This window comes from Sapajus apella, unplaced genomic scaffold, assembly GCF_009761245.1.
Source record: "Sapajus apella isolate SASKATOON/1434 unplaced genomic scaffold, GSC_monkey_1.0 scaffold949, whole genome shotgun sequence".
NCBI classification, from domain to species: Eukaryota; Metazoa; Chordata; class Mammalia; order Primates; family Cebidae; genus Sapajus; species Sapajus apella.
In genome coordinates, this window is record NW_022437875.1 from 13,139 (window position 1) to 23,082 (window position 9,944).

The 9,944-nt window shown below is 39.3% G+C and overlaps 2 long non-coding RNA genes across 2 annotated transcripts; one reads left to right on the plus strand and one right to left on the minus strand.

Annotated features, from left to right (window-relative positions):
* The first annotated feature begins 866 nt into the window (after positions 1-866).
* Positions 867-5,439, plus strand: LOC116546476. Its single transcript, XR_004266728.1, has 2 exons — positions 867-1,094; positions 5,368-5,439. It is a non-coding gene; the product is annotated as an uncharacterized LOC116546476 (long non-coding RNA).
* Positions 5,440-7,099: 1,660 nt separating this feature from the next.
* LOC116546475 lies at positions 7,100-9,186 on the minus strand. The gene is made up of 2 exons (XR_004266727.1): positions 7,230-9,186; positions 7,100-7,177 (listed from the first exon to the last, which is right to left on the minus strand). It is a non-coding gene; the product is annotated as an uncharacterized LOC116546475 (long non-coding RNA).
* Between the last annotated feature and the right edge of the window lie 758 nt (positions 9,187-9,944).

The following is a 9,944-nucleotide window of genomic DNA, read 5'->3' on the forward strand; positions in this document are numbered from 1 at the left end:
TCCTGTTTCTCAATGGGAACAACACTGGTACCTGAGATGAAAAACTACTCAATGTGAAGCAATATCCGTCACAATGCCAGACATTTAGCATTCCTGTGACCTGCCCACTAAATGACACTGTGTTCCCCCACCACAATCACTGTATAATCAAAAACAGCCCCCTCAAAATTCTGAACTCTAAGAGTGTTACACAATCCCACCCATAGCTGAAAACCACTAGTAGTTTGAAAGCACTACAACTTTTCCTATCTTAATGAAAATCTAACATAGACTCCCAATTTTCTGTCTAATATACAGAGCATACTTAATATAAGTTTAACATTTCCTGATGATAGAGAGCCTTGATTAAAACATTGACTATTGGCCGGGTGTGGTGGCTCACGCCTATAATCCCAGCACTTTGGGAGGCTGAGCCGGTGGATCCCTTGAAGTCAGGAGTTCAAGACCATCCTGGCCAACATGGTGAATCCCCGTCTCTACTAAAATACAAAAATCAGCCAGGCAGAGTGGTGCATGCCTATAATCCCAGCTACTCAGGAGGCTGAGGCAGGAGAATTGCTTGAACTGGGGAGGCAGAGGTTGCAGTGAGCTGAGATTGTGCCACTGCACTCCAGCCTGGGCAACAGCGCAAGACTGTCTAAAAAAAAAAAGAACACTGACTATTATGTATTATCGTGATTTTTTTTTTTTAACAAGACAGAGTCTTGCTCTGTCACCCACGCTGGGGCGCAGTGGCACCTTCTTAGCACTCTGCAGCCTCAAACTCCTGGACTCAAGTGATCCTCCCACCTCAGCCTCCCAAAGAGCTAGGATTACAAGTGTGAGCCACCATGCCTGGCCTGTTATTGTAATATAATAAGGTTCTTAGAAATTAAAGTGTGTTTGCCGGGCGCGGTGGCTCACGCCTGTAATCCCAGCACTTTGGGAGGCCGAGGCGGGTGGATCACGAGGTCAAGAGATCGAGACCATCCTGGTCAACATGGTGAAACCCCGTCTCTACTAAAAATACAAAAAATTAGCTGGGCATGGTGGCGCGTGCCTGTAATCCCAGCTACTCAGGAGGCTGAGGCAGGAGAATTGCCTGAACCCAGGAGGTGGAGGTTGCGGTGAGCCGAGATCGCGCCATTGCACTCCAGCCTGGGTAACAAGAGCGAAACTCCGTCTCAAAAAAAAAAAAAAAGAAATTAAAGTGTGTGTTATCTTTAATCCTGTATTAATGATGCAAGTCTATTATATTTGAACATGATAAGATCATTATTTGACATATATACTGCTTTACAGTTCTTTTTCATTTTACCCTTTTTAGCCAGTGTTATTTCTTCCTAGACTATCTGTGGGCCTCTAGGACTCTCCCTGTATAACAATAACTTTTATCACTAATGACCAAGTTTATTAAATCAGAAGCCTGAAATAACAGATGAAGGCTTGAAGATGGCTCCAGCCCTTCCCAAAATTTAAAGTGCATGAGCTTAAAGATAGCTACGTTCCTCCTAAGAATTTAACTTACTTCTGGTTTTAAAACTATGTAATGACTTAAAAAATTCCAAGAATCTGACAGCTGAATAAATCATTAACAAATGATTAAAATTTAATAAATAATTTTCATGACTAAAGTATACTACTATATACTACCAAATACTCTGATCAAGTTTTATTATTACTAATAATATTTATAAATAACTCACCTGATTTCTTTTAGTCCTTCTCTCTGGATAACCTGAAGAATTTCTTTATGACTCATGGGTGTATTGGGGTATTTTTCTAAGACCTGAGGAACAAGTACGTAATAATAAATTATTTCTTAAGTTCTTATAATTCTATATGTAATTATGTTTCTTATAATTGTACCTTAATAATTATATCCAGACCATACATATATGGACTTTTCATTCCTTATATTTCAGAATAAAAGAAAAATTAACAATATATATCAGATCTTCTTTCTCTCAGTCATAAATAGTAAATCAAATCCTGAAGCAGAAATTGGCCAAAAAAGCTAAAATTAATAACCCAATTATTCACTACTAATAAATATGTAATTGTTTACCTTCTGCCTCCATCCCCACATCCCTTCACTACCTGTGATCTACTGCAGGCATGTTAAATAATCCATTTCCTGGTAATTGTATAGCAAAGCCTAGTAAATCAAAGGTTTACTTAACCAAAACAAGTAAACAATATAATTATAACAAAATTAAAGTGACATCTATGTTCTGGTTCCAGTGAAGAGTGGGCATAGCCCATTCTGTCTCTCCCACTGAATGTAACTAAAAACCTGGACAGAATGCATGCAGCAGCTATGTGAGGACTTGGGAAATAGCAGGTGGCTTGGGGAGAAAACCACAACTAGGAGTACCACTAGTTCAGCAGTGATTTTCCCGATTTTGTTTCCCTCTGGTACCTCCCCTGAGCCTGACTCAAAGGCAACCCAAAACCAAGAAATGCAGGGTAAGTGTAGGCAGAAAGTTCTCCAGAAGAAAAATCTCGTGTTTTGGTCTGAGGCACAGTCAAGAGGACATTTCTAAATACTGGATAGAGAAAGGGAAAATTCTCTGGGTTTCTCCCCGCTTTTCTTTTTCTCTGCCCTTGCCGAGGCAATCCCAAGGGAGCAGCTGTGGTAACACCAGCAGCAGCTAGACAGGGACCTAAAACTCCAAGAAAGCGGAAACTCGCAAGGGGTCCTACAAGCGTGGGAGGAATCCCTATGATTTATCTTGGTTTTGGGCACAGTGGCTCACACCTGTAATCTCAGCACTTTGGGAGGCCATGGTGAGCAGATAACAGATAACTTGAGGTAAGGAGTTCAAGACCAGCATGGCCAACATGTTGACACCCCATCTCTACTAAAAATACAAAAATTAGCCAGGCGTGGGGGTGAGTGCCTGTAATCCTAGCTACTCAGTAGGCTAAGGCAGGAGAATCGCTTGAACCCAGGAAGCGGAGGTTGCAGTGAGCCAACATCATGCCACTGCACTCCAGCCTGGAAAACAGTCTCAAAAAAAGAAAAAAAAATTAGCCGGGCCTTTTGGCATATGCCTGTGATTTTAGCTACTAGAGAGACTGAGGCCAAGAATAGCTTGAACCTGGGAGGTGGAGGTTGCAGTAAGCGGAGACCATGTCTCTGCACTCCAGCCTGGGCAACAGAGCAAGATCCTGTCTCAAAAAAAAAAAAAAGTGCCTAACATACAATTCAAACTTACTCAACATATGAAGAGTAAGGAAATCAGTAACTCACAAGAGAAAAGACAAGCTATACACAATAAACCCAAGGTGGCACAGATGTTGGAATTATCAGACAAAAGCAGCTATTTTAACTATGCTTCAAGATGTCTGGTGAATATTCTTGAAACAAATAGCTAACAGAGTCTCAACAGATATACATGCATATTTTGTTCATGTTTTATTTTCTTGTTTACACTTACATTTCTATATGAAACAAAAATGCAATAAAGAGTAATATTTCCAAACATAACACAGCAAGATAAGTGGCAGCCAACATTCAAATCCAAGTCTTGCACCACGATAACACACTGTCTCCTGTGTTTGCAGCTATTTTCTCATTTGGTCAGCCATAAAATCCAACACATATTTCTGCTGATGATCTTCTTTGATCTCTCTGCTACATCTGACATTATCAACTGTTCCCTTCACAGACATCACACTCCTAAACTTTTCTTTTTCCCAAAAATATTTTTCTCAGTCTTCTTTGTAGATGTCTTTTTCTATGCCTATCCCTCAAATATTTTATAAACATCCACTTACCCCTTTTGCTTTTCACTCCACCAAAATCTCCCTGAATAACATTATCCGCACTAAGCCTTCACCACTCATACTTTGATGGATCAAGCCGCAGTCTACTAAAAACTATTAAAAACCTGTAATCGTTGCATATCCCATAAGCATTTCAAACTTCAGTTGTCCAAAGTTGAACTTACTGCCTTCATCAAGTTAAGGCCCATAAAGAAAACCGAACCTTTATTTATTGTCTATATGTTAAAAATGTATTAAAGTACTCAAAATGAATAAAAGTATACTATGGACCTAGACAAGTAATAGTTCACAAAAGGGTTAATATAACTGGATAATAACCATATGAAAAAGCATTTGCACACTAAAGTATTTATGGATGAAATCATATGGTATCTGGGAGTTACTTCAAAAAATATACAAGAGGATAGGGGTTTAAATATAGCAAGACTGGCCACAAATTGATAATTATAGAAGCTAAATGGTGAGCACAAAGATATTCACTATGTTATTGTCCACTTTTATGTACATATTCAATATCCCATAATAAAAATCTATGAAGCAAATGACTAGCAATCAAATATAATACATTTCAATGTGGGTTTTTTCCTGCCAATTTAAATGGCAAAAACATGGCAATAATGAACACCATAAAATGGCTACATGTATGAATACATACATCTGTCCAAGGAGCTAGAAAATGGAAATTAATATTTCTGCAGTGTAATTCTCTGGCATATCAAATCTTAATTGAAAAGTGATTGTTAAATCATTATCAGAAGGAGTCACACTCAGAACTGAAAATATTTATATTATCCATGCTAATAGTAAAAATTAATATTTTCTAATAAATTCTGCAGAACAAGGAATTAAGTTATTTTAATATTTTAATGTGGTTGAAATGTCATAAAACATTAAACTATTAGAAATGGAGACCATAAATTATGTCATTTTAGTGAGGATTTCACCGATTTCCCAGATGTTCTGTACTTCAATGAAACAGAGAAAAACAGTTGGTTAAAACTATTTAAGGAGGCCAGGTATGGTGGCTTATACCTGTAATCCCAGCACTTTGGGAGGCCAAGGAGGCGGATCACCTGAGGTCAAGAGTTCTGAGACCAGCCTGGCCAATATGGTAAAACACTGTATCTACTAAAAATACAAAAATTAGCCAGGTATGGTGTCGGGTGCCTATAGTCCCGGCTTCTAGGGAGGCTGAGGCAGGAGAATAGCTTGGACCTGGGAGGCGGAGGTTGCAGTGAGCTGAGATCACGCCATTGCACTCTAGTCTGGGCAACAAGAGCAAAACTATGTCTCAAAAAATACATACACACACACACATACACACACACACACACACACACACACATACACACTTAAGTAATGTTTATTTTCTTAAACAAAAATGTTTAGGCCAGGCACGGTGGCTCACACCTGTAATCCCAGCACTTTGGGAGGCCGAGGAGGGCAGATCACAAGGTCAGGAGATTGAGACTAGTCTGACCAACATGGTGAAGGCCCGTCTCCACTAAAAATACAAAAATTAGGCATGCGTGGTGTGCACCTATAATCCCAGCTACTCAGGAGGCTGAGGCATAAGGATCGGCTTGAACCCAGGAGGCAGAGGTTACAGTGAGCTGAGATCGCACCACTGCACTCCAGCCTGGGCGACAGAGTGAGACTCTGTCTCAAGAAAGAAAACTTAGTGTTGCAGTGGATAGCTGTACAGCACATCATTGCACAGGTGAACATGCATATCTCAGACTATTTAAAGCTGTAAGTAGTTGGGGGGGAAGAAAAATGTTTCTCAATTACAGACTTAAATATTATACTTTTAAAATGTTTTATTATGGAAATTTAAAAACATTTACCAAATTAGAGAGAGCATTACAATGAACCGTCACATATCCCTCACTGATTTTCAACAATTTATCAACACATGGCCTATCTTGTTTCATAAAATACATTCAGCCACCCTCCCTCCACAAATTGAGTTATTCTGAAGCAAGCCTTAGACATTTCATTCATTAATATTACATGTAGTATATATCTCTGACAACAAAGACTTAAAAAAAATTACACATCAGAAAATGACTATAATTCTTTAATATCAAATTATTTAGTCAATGTCTTAAATTTACTTGGAAAAAACTTTTTTTAACAGTTGGTTTGTTCAAACCAATAGACCCACACACATTGCATTTGGTTAACACATGTCTTGAAGTATCTTTAAATCTATGGGTGTCTCTCACTCTTTTTTTCTTCCCATTTACTTATAGAAGAAAACTAGTAAACTGTGCTATAGTTACCCACATTCTGTATTTTGCTAATCGTATGGTCCTCTGTCCCTTGCACTTCCTGAAAATTAGACTTGAAACCTAGGCTTGCTCAGATTTAGATTTTATTTTAGAAAGTAAACTTCAAAGGCATATGGTATACCTCCTACCACACCACATCAGAACACACAAAGTATCTGCGATCTCTTCTTTGAGATGCTAAGATACATCAGTGGATAGATGCGGTCTACTTGATCTACTTATTATAAAGTCTCCCATCGGCATTTCAGTCTAATTGTTTTAGCAGCCACCAATGATCACTATCTCCATCCATTATTTTATTTAGGAGCTGGAAAGTGCTGATAGTCTATCATTCCTTTTTCATCTAAAAAGAAATGTTTTCCACCACCTATGTATCTGAGGTACAATTCATATTTTTAAAAAAGCAGGATAAGGCTGGACACAGTGGCTCACACCTGTAGTCTCAGCACTTTGGGAGGCCGAGGCGGGTGGATCACTTGAGATCAGCCTGGCCAACGTGGTGAAACCCCATCTCTACCAAAAATACAAACATTAGCTAGGCGTGGTGGTAGGCACCAGTAATCCTGGCTACTCAGGAGGCTGAGGCAGGAGAATCATTTAAACCCTGGAGATAGAGGTTGCAGTGAGTCTCCCGGGATCAAGCCATTGCACTCCAGCCTGGGTGACAGAGCATCAATCTCAAAAAAAAAAAAAAAAAAACCCACAAAGATTAGCTGGGTGTGGTGGCACATGCCTGTTATCCCAACTACTAAGGAGGCTGAGGCACAAGAATCTGGGGCACAAGAATCGCTTGAGCCTGGGAGGCGGAGGTTCCCATAAGCTGAGATCATGCCACTGGACTCCAGCCTAGGTGACAGAGTGAGACTCTGTCTCCCCACCAGAAAAAGAAAGAAAATGTGCATAGATAGAAATGAGAAAAATGTGCAGACACACTAGAAAAAAGCTAACGGAGAGAATGAGGGGGGAAAATGCTAAATGGCCACATATATTGCTAAGCAAATATGCTGTATGAAACCGCTGCATTATTTTACCACAAGTGAAAAGACTACAGCAGTTTTGCCAAACTGTTAGCTTACGTTAACCACAGGAGGGCAGTGTTTATCAAACAAAACCTGATTCCTGCAAAAGTAATCACGGGTAATAAAAATAAAAATAAAAATAAACCTGATTCCACTGAAATGTTCATGGAACTTTAAAGTACAATTTTAGAAACTGTGACAAGATGAATAACCACTGAGAAGAATTAAAAATCAACACTACGCAGATTTAAATCTAGATTTTAAAAGGGTGCTTAATATAATTACTTCTTAGCTTATAGATTCCCAATTCAGTTAATAAAAAGGATTTGAAAATTATATTTTTGAGCAGTCAAGAATAATTGAGTTGCCTCTAAGATTCCAGTTTGATTCTAGCCTAAATAACAGGAATATTTCAATTATTGTTGCACTATGAGTTCATTCCAGATATACAGATGTGCACAGTGTGAATTCTGTATAATCTACATGACTGTTATATTCAAAATGTCCAAATTAATAATAATACAGTGATCTCTACATAGAGTTGTATCAGTGTCATAAGGCTCATTTAACGTCCCAAAGCGTTAATTAGGGTAACTTGTGCTACAGCAGTAAATCAGATCAGCCAGCAATAGAGAGTGAGAAGACGAGGGCTTATGCTACAGAACAATATATAACCTTTGAGAGCCAGAGAAGAAAAGCTAACAAATAAACTAACCAGAGGGATAAGAAAAAACCAGAAACTTTGGTGTTTCAGAAAAGACAAAAGTATTCTAAGGTTTAGGTGGTTAACAATGGCAAATGCTGCCTAGAAGCTGAGATAACAACAGAAATGTATCCCCTGTATTTAGCAACAAATGGATCTTAAGTAACTTTGTAAATTTAGATTCCACTTAATCCGGAGGGAAGACAACAGATGTAAAGGGATTTAGCACTCACTGGGAGTCTAGAGGTAGCAACAGGGAATTAAAACAACTCTTTCTAGGACAATAAAGGAAACAGAAAATGTGGAATTGAGGAATAATTGTCTTGTCAAATGAAGTTTCACTGAACCAGGATAAAGGGAGACCCAAATATCCCTTAGATATATCCCATCTCCCTGCTTCCCACCAGTATTTCCCTGCCTGTATTTCGGACACAGTTTTTGACAAATTCCTCATTATCTGCACTTAAGCCATTATCTGAACTTGAGCTACTAGTTCAGATTTGACACTCAAGAACAAAGTGAATTCAGAGGATGGATGTGGTTTCCTTCAGCCACCAAACTCATTATACACACACTCACCTGAGTTCAGGAGCTCAACACATGAGAATAGCAGGAACACGTGGTATTCAGACAGAAATATTATCCAACAGAGCCTTCAGAGGAAAGAGGGAGAAGGTCCTTACCTGGCTGTTTCGCAGTATCTGTTGATCACTACCTGTGTCCTGAGATGCACTTTTCTGCTCAGCTTCTGTCACACTAGACTCTTGTTGGTTCACTCTACTCTACCTCTCTACTAGCAATTTCCTCATTCTCCACAGTCTTTCCATGTTTGTCCTCAGGATTCTTTTCTCCTCAATTTCTACTCTCCTTGGACATTTTCGTCTTCCCATGGCTTCAAAAATAGCTATGCTCCTATAGCAGCACCCTATACATCCCCAGTATGGTTTATCACCATGCACCGGTTTTTTGTTTTTGAGACAGGGACTCGCTTTGTTGCCCAGGCTGGAGTGAAGAGACACGATCAGAGCTCACTGCAGCCTCAAACCCCCAGGCTCAGGCAATCCTCCCGCCTCAGCCTCCCAAGTAGCTAGGACTACAAGTGTGAGCCACCATGTCCGGCCTTATACATTTAGTATTACCAGTGCCTATTACATGATGGATATAAAACACTTAATGGTTGGCTGAGGAAATTAGGAACATAGGTGGCAAGATTAGCTTTAGACACTAGTAAAAATGCCTCTTCAAAAAAATAAAGGGATAAAAGGTAAGGGAAAATGCAAATACATTTACAGATTTGGGGGCAGAAACTTGAGTGTAAAAGTAGCTGATAATACTTAAATACCAAATCTATACAGAGAGGCACCTACGGATATACAGAGAAGATTACAGAAGCTGACTTCGTAAGCCCATGGGCATAGTTTACCTAGGGGTCCCTCAATTCTAAACAGCTCTATCAAGTCATTTTGGTTTAGTCTTTCCTAGCTTGGATTCTTTTAATTATCCAAAAAGTCTGGATGTTATCTGCGCTCCCTAGTTCAAGAAAAAAGCTCTCAACCACACTCTCTTCAAACTAAAGAATTAATAACAGTAACAGTTAATACTTATCTAGTATTTGTCAAGCACTATTCTAAGTGATTTACATATATTAGCTTATTTAACCTTTACAATAAACCTATGAGGCAGATACTATCAGCCCATGTTTTTCAGATGTGAAAACTGAGGTCCAGAGAAATTAAATAACTTGCCTAACGTTTTGTCAGCTAATTAATGACAAGAGCCACTGCTGCTACTAAGTTGCCTAACTTGTCATCAGCAGAATCCAGCTCTCGGTACCCTATGTTACAATTCCTCAAAAAGAAGAGCCAACCATTTCAGTGGCAAGGCGGTTACACTGAACCTCTTCTGCCCTGTAGGTGACAGCAATTTGTAGCTTAACCTAGTAGATGCTCCTCAGTGCTTACACATCTAATGGTAACAGTCAAGTACAGTATATGGTAAAGACATGATAAGGAAAGGAAAAATAGGGGTTCAGACTCCTCAGGAATGATGGCTTCAGGCAAACAACCTCCATCAGCTGCAGTCTGGCCATGAGTGAAGGACATCTAGGCAGTGGCAGAGGGAGATGATGAATATCAATATGGCCTTGGAACCAGCTGC